Source organism: Oryctolagus cuniculus, chromosome 16 (assembly GCF_051225735.1).
Source record: "Oryctolagus cuniculus isolate XC-2025 breed Fujian yellow rabbit chromosome 16, ASM5122573v1, whole genome shotgun sequence".
In the NCBI taxonomy this organism is placed as follows: domain Eukaryota; kingdom Metazoa; phylum Chordata; class Mammalia; order Lagomorpha; family Leporidae; genus Oryctolagus; species Oryctolagus cuniculus.
The window spans coordinates 1252501-1263730 of record NC_142882.1 but is presented as its reverse complement, the minus strand read 5'-3'; the positions used below and the strand labels follow the sequence as shown (position 1 = coordinate 1263730).

Genomic DNA, 11230 nt, shown 5'->3' with positions numbered 1-11230 from the left:
CAGATGGGCCAGGAGGTTCCTGCGGGGAGCGACAGGAGCGGGGAGCCGAGCCGGCGGATCCGGGCCCCCGCCGCGGGCTGGAACGGACACAGGGGAGGGGGCGGGCTGCAGTCCCCGCGGGATTCCGGTTCACTTAATCTGGATGAGGGCCTGACAATCTGCATTTACAATGGAATGCTAAGCAGAGGGTGCCCCCCACCTCCGGCAAGTGAGTCCCTGCAGGATGCGGGGGTGGGGGTGGGGTTCCACGCCGCGCCCTGGCCGGGGACTCGAACTCACGAACGCCCTCGAGCCTCCTTGATGTCACGCAGTTGCCTCTACAGAGCCGCTCCTCGCCCCGCCCCCTCGCCCCCGACCCCGCTTCTGATTTGCATATTAGCGTAACTCCCACCCCACTGAGCGTTTCCAGCTCGCCGATGGCCCCCGGCAGTGCCACTCAGCGCCCCGCCCTCGGCCCCGCCACAACGGGCCCCGCCCCGCTCTCCCGGGCGCAGCCTACCCCGCTGCCTGCTCTGAGCCCCGCCCCCGGCGCCAGCCTCCCGCCATCCGGCCCGCGATTGGTCGCGCAGGGACGCCCGGCCCCGCCCCCCGCTGGCCCCGCCCCCGCCGAGGGGAGCGAGCGCTCTCGGGCCGGGCGGCGGGTTCGGCTGCGCTGTGGGGCTGAGGCGGCCGCGGGGTCCGAGCGCAGGTGAGGGCGCCGCCAGCCCGGCCGGGGCGTGGGTCGGGGGCGCAGGGCGGGGCCGGCGACCGGGGCGTGGCAGGGGCGGCTCCGACTTGGGCTTTGGAGTCAGGTGGTGAGGGGGTATGGGCTGGGGAGGGGGCTTCCAGCTGGGGGTCGAGGTTGGCAGGGGAGGGGGCTGGAGTCGGGGACGAGGTTAGCAGCGGAGGGGGCTGGAGCTGCGGTCGGCGATACGGTTGGGGAGGGGGCTGGGGTGCAGTGGAAGTCTGAGGTCGCTGGGGGGTGGGAGTGGAGCTGGGCTTGGGGATCAGCTGGGGAGGGGGTCGGGGCTGAGCTGCGGGCGGCGGGCGTCTGAAGGGGCGCTGAGGATCCGTCAGCTGGGGAGGGGCTGCGGGCGGACCGGGGGGGGCGGCATCCTCCGGGGAAGGGCCGCAGGACAAAGTTAGGGGAGAGCCGGCGGGGGGGGGGGGGCCGGGGCGCGCGGGGAGTGGGGCTGCCCGGTCAGGACTGAGCTGGGGGGGGGGTCCCGGGTCGGGTTTGGCGACGGCGGAGGCGCAGAGGAGTGCGGCGGGGGCGCAGGGGGCGCGGGGGGCACAGGGGCGCGGGGGGCAAGCGCAGGAGCTGCCGGGAGCCCCCGCGCCCGCGCGAGGCCGGTTTCTGGGATGGGGGCGAGCGCCGGGGGGAGCAGAGCCCGAGTTTCCCAGGAGTTTGGGGAGGGGGCGTGGGTGGCGCCTGGTTTGCTGGGGAGGGGGCGGCGGGCGGGATGAGCCCCGGCCCGCAGCGGGGAGCCCGCAGGTCCGCGCCGCACCTGCCAACTTGCGGGAACTCGAATGCCGCCCGCGAGGCCGGCCGGGTGCGGGGCGGGGCGGGGGGGGGGTCCTGCGTTCGGAGGGGCGGGGGGCTCCGCGCGCGGCGCAGACGGGGGGGGGGGCTGCGCACGTGGCGCGGTGCGTGCAGCATTGATAATCGCGTTCTAATTTAAGCGTGGCTTTGGGTGGGGGCAGGTGGGTGGGCAGATGAGGAGAGAGAGAGGCAGGCACTGGGAACCTTGGGGTGCGCACGGGAGAAGCAAGCAAGTGATTAAAAAAAAGCCCCAAATTAGAAAAAAAATAGGTAAAATTATAGCGGATGCAGCCCCCGGGGGGAGGCAGCCTGGGCGCTCCGACGTGGGGGTGCCTGGAGGGACCGGTGCACGCGATACACCTGGGCGTGGGGCCGCGTCCCCAGGGTCCCCCGGGTGACGGCCACAGCTGCCCCCAGGCTGCGCCCAGTGTCCCCCGGGGCGGGGGGATCCTGCCCATTGTCGCTGTTAAAACTGATTTTCCCCGTTTAAGGAGCTCAGCCCCCCCCCCCATCCTTAAAAAGCCATCACTCAAAGACAGGTTCTTTGATTTTTTTTTTTACACGATTTTTATTTATTTGAAAGCCAGAGTTGGAGGGGGTGTGAGGGGAGGTTCCTCCGTCCGTCTGCTGGTTCACTCCCCGCGTGGCAGCCACGGCCGGGGCTGGGCCGGGTGGAAGCCGTGGGCCATCGTCTGCTGTCAGGGGGGAGCGGGGTCTGAAGAGGAGCAGCCGGGACTCGAACCCACGCCCCTCTTGGGGATCCTGGCGCCGTCCCGGGTGCGGCTGCGGGGTCGTATCTGACATGGTCTGGAGAGGGGCTGGATCTCGCTGGGCTCTGAGCACCGTGGGTGCGCTGCCCTGCGTCTAGTGAGATGCTTCCATCCGCTGGGTCACTCCCCAGATGGCCGCCACAGCCGAGGCTGGGCCAGGCCAAAGCCAGCGGCCAGGAGCTGTGTCCGGGTCTCCCCGGTGCGTGGGTGGGGGGCCCCAGCGCTTGGGCCCTCCCTGCTGCCTCCCCGGTGCGCATGTGCAGGGGGCGGGCGCCGGCGCTCTGAGGTTTGGAAGGTGGGTGCCCTGCGTGTCAGGCCAAGTGTCCACCCTGCGTGGACGTTTCCCGGCCTCCCTTCTCCCTGCCTCTCGCTCGGGCCGCCCTTGGTCGGCCTCTGTCCGGTCAGGGCTGGAGAAAGGCGTCCGTGGGCGGAGGCGGGGAGATGCCGCGCCTGTCGGCCCCGAGCCCCAGTCCGCAGGTTGACCGCCCGGGCGTCCACACAGCCGGGCTGGGCCGGGCTGAAGCCAGGAGGCGGGGGCTCCGTCTGGGTCTCCCACGCGGGTGGCGGGGCCCGAGCGCTTGGGCGGTCACCTGCTGCCTCCCAGGCGCGTTCATTGGCCGGAAGCTGGATCAGGCGCGGAGCAGCTGGGTCGCGAGGCGGAGTGCTCCCCTGGGCCCGTGGACCACGCTGTGTGCGTCCACTGGTGGACAGCTGGGCTGCTGCCGCTGCCGTGGCTTTTCCTGGGCGCAGGGGCCACTGAGGGGCCCTCCTCGGTCTCCTGACCGCCACCCCCTCCCCCGCTCGGCATGGTTGTCCCCTGGGCCACGATGCTGGCAGGTGGACCCCAGTCCCTCCCACTCTGGGGTCGACCCTGCACCTCCTCCCGGGGGTCATCACTCCCTGATGTGGCACCGAGGCCCCGCCCGCCGCTGGGGCACCTGCTGTCCCGGGAGCTCGTCCCCCGCCCCCCCCCCCCGGCTTCCTGGACACCGCTGTCCCTGTCCCCTCTCTCGTGTGTCTCCTTCCTGCCTGCCCGCCCTCACAAAGGCCGGTTGTGTGGCTGTTGGAAGCCTCAGGATGGGTGCCAGGCCCCGGGAGTGCATGTGAATGAGGCACTTGTGTGCCGGGCTGGGGGCTGGTGGGGGGAGATGGCAGTGGGGTCCTGTCTGTGGGCCGCCTGGCTCCCTGGGGTCGGGGGCTCTCGGGGTGGCACAGCGGGGGCCCCCAGCCGGGCTGTGGGTTCCAGGGGCCGCGAGGGGGCAAAGGCAGGAAGACGTCCACCGGGCGGGAGGCGACATCTGGCGGGGACAGTGCCGGGGCAGGAGCAGCGAGCTGAGCCGGGCTTTGCTGGGGCAGGAGTGGGCGGCGGCCCCTCTGTGTGCAGGCTGAGGGTGTGGCCTCTGCGCTATGTCCTCCTGGGGGGCGGAGCCGTCCCGGGCTCTGCAGGGGAGTGGAGCAGCCCCAGACTGACAGCTGCAGACGGCCCCAGGGTTGAGAGGCGTCCCTCCGTCAGCTCTGGCTGTCTCCAGCCAGCCCCTGTCCCTGGGGGCCGAGGACTGACCCAGTGGGCCGGGAGGGTCCCCCCATCAGCTCTGGCTGTCTCCAGCCAGCCCCTGTCCTGGGGGCCGAGGACTGACCCAGTGTCCGCCCTGGTCCCCCCGTGTCCCGGCGGGGCAGAGAAGCTGAGGTTAGTTCAGGGTTGGTTTTGCCTCGGCTTTGCAAAGCGCAGCCTGCGAGGGCGTTTGGAGGGTGGGAGGGGGTGGGAGCAAAGGGGGTGGGGGGAGCTTCCGGGGGGGCGGGGGAGAGTGTTCATTTATTTGACAGCCAGAGAGCGATTTCAGGCGTCACGAGAGTGGTGGCCCCACACTGCGGGTCCCGGGGCCCCGGCGTCTCACCGGGCAGGGCCCGCGCCCTCCCCTGTGCCCCGAGGCTCGCCCCCACCCATGGGGACCCCGCCACTGCCTCCAGGGAGGGAGGCGACACCAGCTCTCGGGGCAGACAGGCGTTGGCACGGTGGTTACGGCGCTGCCTGTCACACCCGGGGCCCGTTGTCAGCGCCAGGGTTTGAGCCACGACCCCAGCTTCCGGCCGATGCGCTCCGGGAGGGCTCAAGTACCTGGGAGACCCCGGGGAAGTTCCTGGCCTTGGCCCAGCCCGGCTGGTGCAGGCGTTGGGGAGATTTCTGTCTCCGTCTGTCTGTCTATTTCAAGTTCAATAAATGAATGAGGCGTTGCGGGGAGGCAGCTGGTCTACCCCCGGAAGGTGCGCGGGGCCCTCTGATGCCCGGGCCTGCGTGGGGCTCGGTGGGTGGCAGGGGGAGACCCTTGGGTGGCGGGGTTCCCGTGGGCTGCGCGTGTCCTGCCCGCCGGCCCCCCCCTGCCCAGGGGCCCCCCGCCCGCCCCTCCCATTGCTCCCCTCCCTCCCGCAGCTGCAGCCGCCTGGCTCAGCCCCAGAGCCCCGCCCGCCCGCCCGCCCACCCGGTTTGTTTTTGTTTTGTGTTGTTTTCCACGGAGGTAAATTACACATAGCGTCTACCAGTTTAATTCATGTGAGCGGCAGGGAGTTCCCATCCGCTGGGCCACTCCCCAAAACACCTACAGCAGGCAGGGCGGGGCCGGCCAAGCCAGGAGCCGCGGCTCCCTCCGGGCTCGCACGTGGGTGGTGGGGACGCAGGTCCTCGCACGTGGGTGGTGGGGGCGCAGGTGCTCGGCCCCCACCGCTCCTCTCGGGGGCGGCGCAGCCCAGGCACCGGGGTCCTTCACCAGCGGGCCAAACACGCACTCCGTCTCGGCGCGTCCGTGCGCACGGCTCTGGCGCAGGGCGCGTTCCGGGAGCCGCGGGGCCCTCACCAGCACCGCCTCCTCTCCCCGTCTCTGTGTCGTCCTGGGGTCCCTCCCCGGTCCTGGCTGTGGCCGCGTGGCACTGCCCGTGGGTGGAGGGGCATTGTGTGTGTGCGTCCGGCCGTGAGCCGCCTGGTGGACGCCGTCCTTTCTCTCCGGGAGCGCTGGGGCGGCCTCTGCTTTTAGACCCCAGATGTGAGTGTGTGCCCCGCGCCCTGCGGGTTTTCTGTCCATTTGCTGCGGCCTCTGTGGCTCGGCCCTGAGGGGCTCGGGACATCTGTGTCCCCCCAGCCCCCTCCCCGCCTGGGATGGTGGCGCTGGCCCAGGTCTCCCCCGCTGTCCTCTGTGGCCGAGGTCTCTCCCCCTCCCCAGCAAACGCCTTCCGTCCGCCCTCAGCTTTGACGAAAGCCCCCGGCTCGGCCTGCGCCCGCCCCAGCTTGGTTTGGCCGCGTGTTCTAGAAGCTTCCCCCGCAGGGGCCCATGGACGTGGGCTGTCCTCTGCTGCCTTCCCAGGCCACAGCCGGGCGCTGGATCGGAAGCGGAGCCGCCGGGATGAACCTGTGTCCGTGCCTGATGCCGGCGCTGCAGGCGGCCCCTCTCTCTGTTCTAACTCCGCCCAAGGCTGCTGGAGTGGGCGTTGTGCCTGGCAGTTACGACCCCTGCGTCCCACCTCCGAGTGCCCGGGGTTCGATTCCCGCTCTGGCTTCCGGCGCACGCCACCCTGGGAGGCAGGCGTAGTGGCTCAAGCGCTTGGGTCCCGGGCGGGGTTCTAAGCTGCTGGCTTCAGCCCGGCCCAGCCCCAGCTGCTTGGGGAATGTGGCAGTGGCCTGCGTGGTTACCAGTGCCATGGCCACCGCCCTGGGGGCTGCGCGGACCCCAGGGAGGCGGCAGAGCTGGGGGGCGGGTGCCGCCTCCTGGAAGCTCCCGGGAGACCAAGCCCCGGCGGCTCCGCCCACTGGGGCAGCAGCCACTGTGGCCCCCTCCCACACGGTGGTCACACGAAGACATTCCACGTGGTTCATCACCAGTCACGGCCACGTCACGCCCACCGGGGTGGCCGGGATAAAATCGTTGCACAGAGGTCACAGGTGCACAGAGGTCACAGGGGCACAGAGGTCACAGGTGCACTGACCCGTTGGCAGTCACCATGCTGTCGAGGGTGTGGACAGATCAGAGCCCCTGGGCTGGCGGACGGGCACCGCGGCGGTGCAGGCTGACAGTGTTAACGGTCCGAGCGGTGGGCTTTCCGCATGGCCCCCCATCCCACGCTTAGCTGGGCAACCACGAGACACACAACACAGCCACCGACACCGTGCAGGACAGGTGAGCACGGCCGGGTGTCCGTGGGCAGGGGAGCACCCACGCCCGGTCCAGGGCGAGGGCCAGACACTCGCGACAGCACGGAGGGACCCGAGGTGGCCCCCCGCGGTGAGAGAAGGTGGAAGGCCAGAGGCCGCGCACGGTGAGAGAGGCGGAAGGCCACCCCGTGTGGGCCGGAAGCATCAGAAGTCCTGCAGACGGGAAGTGGATCTGTGGTTGCCGTGGGCTGGGGCCCCGCGGTGGGGGCGCCTCCTCCTGGGACAGGGGCGCTTCTGGGGGTGACGGAATATTCTGGAAGTAGAGTAGTGTTGGCACGGCCCTGGATGTTAAAGGCTGCTGACCGGTGCGTCTCAATGACTGTGCTTAGATCGGGAGAATCCCAGGACTGGTCTCAGGCAGCGCCCGGGGGTGGCCCCTGTGCCTCCTGGAGCCCCTCCTCCGTGGGCCGAGCCCGGTGGGGCGATGGGCACGGTGTCCTGGCTTTGCTTGACGCCTGACCGGCCCCAGGTTCCTCGGGGGCCCGGGAGGAGGGAGTCGCTGCCCGGAGGATGAGAACGAAGGGTGGGAGGCGGAGCCGGCTGGCAGGACGTGGAGCCGGGCAGAGAGAGGAGGATGGAAACGGAAGGTTAGGGGCTGATGGCAGCCATGCGGAACTCTCTGAATTCCTGGGACCGTCTGGAACTTGCCAGAACGTGGCGTGATTGGTGCATCGCAGCAGAGTGAGGCTTCAGGTTTGGAATACGGCTAAACCGTGAGTCAGCGCCTCCCTGTGTCGCTCGTGGGTCATGGGCTGAGACCCCCCACCCACACAGACACAGACGTGCACGCGGCCCTGCGCCTCCTCACTGGGTCGCTGGTGGTCCTGTGCACCTGTGACCTCTGTGCCCTTTGACCTCTGTGCACCTGTACCCACTGTGTACCTGTGACCTCTGTGCACCTGTGACCTCTGTGCACCTGTGACCTTGTTCACTTGTGACCTCTGTGCACCTGTGACCTCTGTGCACCTGTACCCTCTGTGCACCTGTGACCTCTATGCACCTGTACCCACTGTGCACCTGTGACCTCTGTGCACTTGTGACCTCTGTGTACCTCTGACCTCTGTGCACCTGTGACCTCTGTGTACCTGTGACCTCTGTGCACCTGTGACCTCTGTGCCCTTTGACCTCTGTGCACCTGTGACCTCTGTGCACAGGTACCCACTGTGCTCCTGTGACCTCTGTGCACCTCTGACCTCTGTGCCCTTTGACCTCTGTGCACCTGTGACCTCTGTGCACCTGTGACCTCTGTGCACCTCTGACCTCTGTGCTCCTGTGACCTCTGTGCACCTCTGACCTCTGTGCTCCTGTGACCTCTGTGCACCTGTGACCTCTGTGCACCTGTGACCTCTGTGCCCTTTGACCTCTGTGCTCCTGTGACCTCTGTGCACCTCTGACCTCTGTGCACCTCTGACCTCTGTGCACCTGTGACCTCTGTGCTCCTGTGACCTCTGTGCACCTGTGACCTCTGTGCACCTGTGGTGCAGCGGCCATGCCTCCACTCGGGGCTCTGCCACATCCAAGCGCCTGGTTCAGCTTTCCCTCTGCCCTGCCCACGTGTGCTCCGGGAGGCGGCGGAGATGGACAAGTGCCGGGCCCTGCACCCCCGGGGGACGCCCGTGTGGATCTTGGCTCCTGGCCCCGCCCTGGCTCCTGGTCTCTTGGGCTGTGCCTCGGCAGATGGGGCATCTCTTTCTCTGTGTCTCTGCCTTTCAAATGAAATGAAAATAAATATTTTTAAAATGCTATTATGTTTTTTTTAAATAATTCTAGGAGTTTCCAGCTCCTTTGTAATCCGAGGGTTGCCATCGTCACCCGGCAACGTAGCCGTGACAGCGCGAGAGACCCAGAGCCGGGTGGCCCCGCCTGGACGGCCGTCCCAATCCTGTTCCCTGGCAGGATTCCTTAAAGATTTGTTTATCTATCTGAAAGGCGGAGTGACACACAGAGAAGATGGGGTGGGGAGTTGAAAGAGAGGGAGGAGAGAGGGAGGGGGGAGAGAGGGAGAGAGGAGGGAGGAGAGAGGAGGGAGAGGGAGAGAGAGAGAGAGGGAGGGAGACAGAGGGAGGGAGAGAGGGAGGGAGGGAGGGAGAGAGGGAGAGAGGGGAGAGAGGGAGACAGGGGGAGAGAGAGAGAGAGGGAGAGGAGAGAGGAGAGAGGAGAGAGAGGGGGAGAGAGAGAGATGGAGGGGGGAGAGAGAGAGAGAGGGAGGGAGAGAGAGGGAGGGAGAGAGAGAGAGAGGGAGGGAGAGAGAGAGAGGGAGGGAGAGAGAGGGAGAGAGGGAGGGAGAGAGAGAGAGGGAGAGAGAGAGGGAGAGAGAGAGAGGGAGGAGAGAGAGGGAGAGAGAGAGGGAGGGAGAGAGAGAGGGAGAGAGAGAGGGAGGAGAGAGAGGGAGGGGAGAGGGGAGAGAGGGAGGGAGAGGGCAGGGTGGGGGAGAGAGGGAAGCGCTTCCGTCCGCTGGGTCCCTCCCCAAATGCCTGCAGCAGCCAGGGCTGGGCCAGGCCGAAGCCCCGACCGTCCGGTTCCCGAGTGGCTGCAGGGGCCCAGCCCTCGGGCCGTCATCCCCAGCCTCCCCAGGGGCGTGAGCAGAGAGCCGGGCATGAAGCGGAGCGTTGGGGCCCCGCGCCGGTGCCGCTCTGTGGGTTGGCCGGCTGCACCCGGCGGAGCTCCAGTGGCTGCCGGAAGTGTGATTAAGCAGCCGGTGGCCCCGCGGTGGTGACACAGATTCGGGTCTGTGATAAGACACGGGAGTCCCTTCGGAAGTGTGGGCCGGTCCCGGGCAGCAGGGCGCCTTGCCCTGAGAGTCCCTGGCCCGGAGGGAGGGAGGCGGGGGGGGCAGTCCTGTGCCCCTTCCTGCCCTCCCTCCCCCGCCCGGGTGACAGACCCCTCCCAGGGCGGCAGCGACCCCTTGCTGAGGGAAGGCTCTTCAAGAAGGACATGTCCACTCGGAGGGCAGAAAGACAGATACCCAGAGCTCCGTCCGCTGGGTCCCTCCCCAGCTGGCCATGACGGCCGCGCCGGGCCAGGCTGGAGCCTGGAGCTCCATGCGGGTCCCCCACGCGGGTGCAGGGAGCAGGGACGTGAGCCCAGGCACAGTGAGGTGGGTGTGGGCATCCCATGCGGTGCTCACCCATCATGCTTTGGGGCTGTGAGGGTTCCCCTGGGGAAGGTCTCTGGGGGGGCGTCTTGCCCTGTGGTGCTCACCCATCATGCTTTGGGGCTGCGAGGGTCCCCCTGGGGAAGGTCTCTGGGGGGGCATCTCTCCCTGTGGTGCTCACCCATCATGCTTTGGGGCTGCGAGGGTTCCCCTGGGGAGGGTCTCTGGGGGGGGCGTCTCCCCCTGTGGTGCTCACCCATCATGCTTTGGGGCTGCGAGGGTCCCCCTGGGGAGGGTCTCTGGGGGGCATCTCGCCCTGTGGCGTTCACCCATCATGCTCTGGGGCTGTGAGGGTCCCCTGGGGAGGGTGTCTGGGGGGGGGGGCATCTCGCCCTGTGGCGTTCACCCATCATGCTCTGGGGCTGTGAGGGTCCCCCTGGGGAGGGTCTCTGGGGGGGCGTCTCCCCCGTGCGGTGCTCACCCATCATGCTTTGGGGCTGCGAGGGTCCCCCTGGGGAGGGTCTCTGGGGGGGCGTCTCCCCCTGTGGTGCTCACCCATCATGCTTTGGGGCTGCGAGGGTCCCCCTGGGGAGGGTCTCTGGGGGGGCGTCTGGGTGACTGCAAGTGGGTTCATCTAAGACGTGGCCTCAACCCGGGGACACAGAGACAGGACTCTGTCCTCTGGTCGTTCTAGAAGCCGCGGTCCGAGCTAATGTGTGGGCGGGGCTTGCTCTGCCCAGCGTCTCCGGGGGAGCGATGGGGGCCGGAGGGTGGGGTTCTTTCCAGCCAGGCCACCCGCAGGTGTTGCCAGACGGGGCCCAGGGTCCCCCGGGGTCCCCGCGTCTTCGCCTGCCTGCGGTTGCACAGGGCCTGGGCCGGGGCTCCCAGCAGCCCCCGGGCTGGGGGCAGGTGCACCATGGCCGCCCCGCGGAGCTGCCTGCCCCCTCCTGCAGGCGCCTCTCTCGTGGGCGAGATTGTGGGATCTTAACCATCGGAATTCTCTAGAACTTTCTGGAAGACGTGGCAGCGTCCCCGGAGCCTGGGTGTCTCGTCAGAGCCGGGGCCCCGTGGCACAGCGGCTCATGGGGTAGCACTGGGGTTCTCTGCGGTGGGGGGGCCGCCGCGCCCCCACGGTGTGTGTCTCCCGGCTGAGGTCTGCCTTCCCCAGAGTGTCCTGCTGGCGCACGGTTGGCACAGCTGCAAACAGGGCCAGTCCCAAGGGTGTGGAGACGACCCGGAGGTACCTGTTCAGAGCCCTGTGTGCTGGGGGGGGGGGCGTGTCATCACAGCTCTGTCTTCAGTGGGGAGCGCGATGGAGCCCGGTGTCTCCTGGGTGAGTGCCGCCGTGACCCAAGCCCGGCTGGGTAGAGAGCCCGCCGGCCACCGCGGCCCGCGTGGCGGGTGACGGCTGGAGCTAGCAGCCGCATCGGGCCCCGGGGCCGCTTCCAGCTCTGCCTCACTGGGTCTCCCCTCCACGGGGGCCAGCAGGAGGGGGAGGGAGAGGGAGGGGGAGGGAGGTCTTCCTTCCTCTGGTTCACTCCCAGATGGCCACAACATTCAGAGCTGTGCCAATCAGGAGCCAGGAGCTCCATCCGGGTCTCCCACGCGGGTGCAGGGGCCCGAGGACCTGGGCCATCGTCCACTGC

General features: G+C 68.6%; 1 protein-coding gene across 3 annotated transcripts in view; it reads left to right on the top strand.

Moving 5' to 3' along the window:
* The first annotated feature begins 582 nt into the window (after positions 1-582).
* Positions 583-11230, top strand: part of GNG7 (G protein subunit gamma 7) — a 56286-nt gene continuing 45638 nt past the window's right edge. Inside the window, exon 1 of one of the 3 annotated variants that reach the window (XM_089315274.1) lies at positions 583-688. The gene's annotated coding sequence lies outside the window, so the exon portion shown is untranslated. The remainder of the gene's footprint in view (positions 689-11230) is intronic. The other 2 variants (XM_089315272.1, XM_089315273.1) reach the window with 2 other exon arrangements.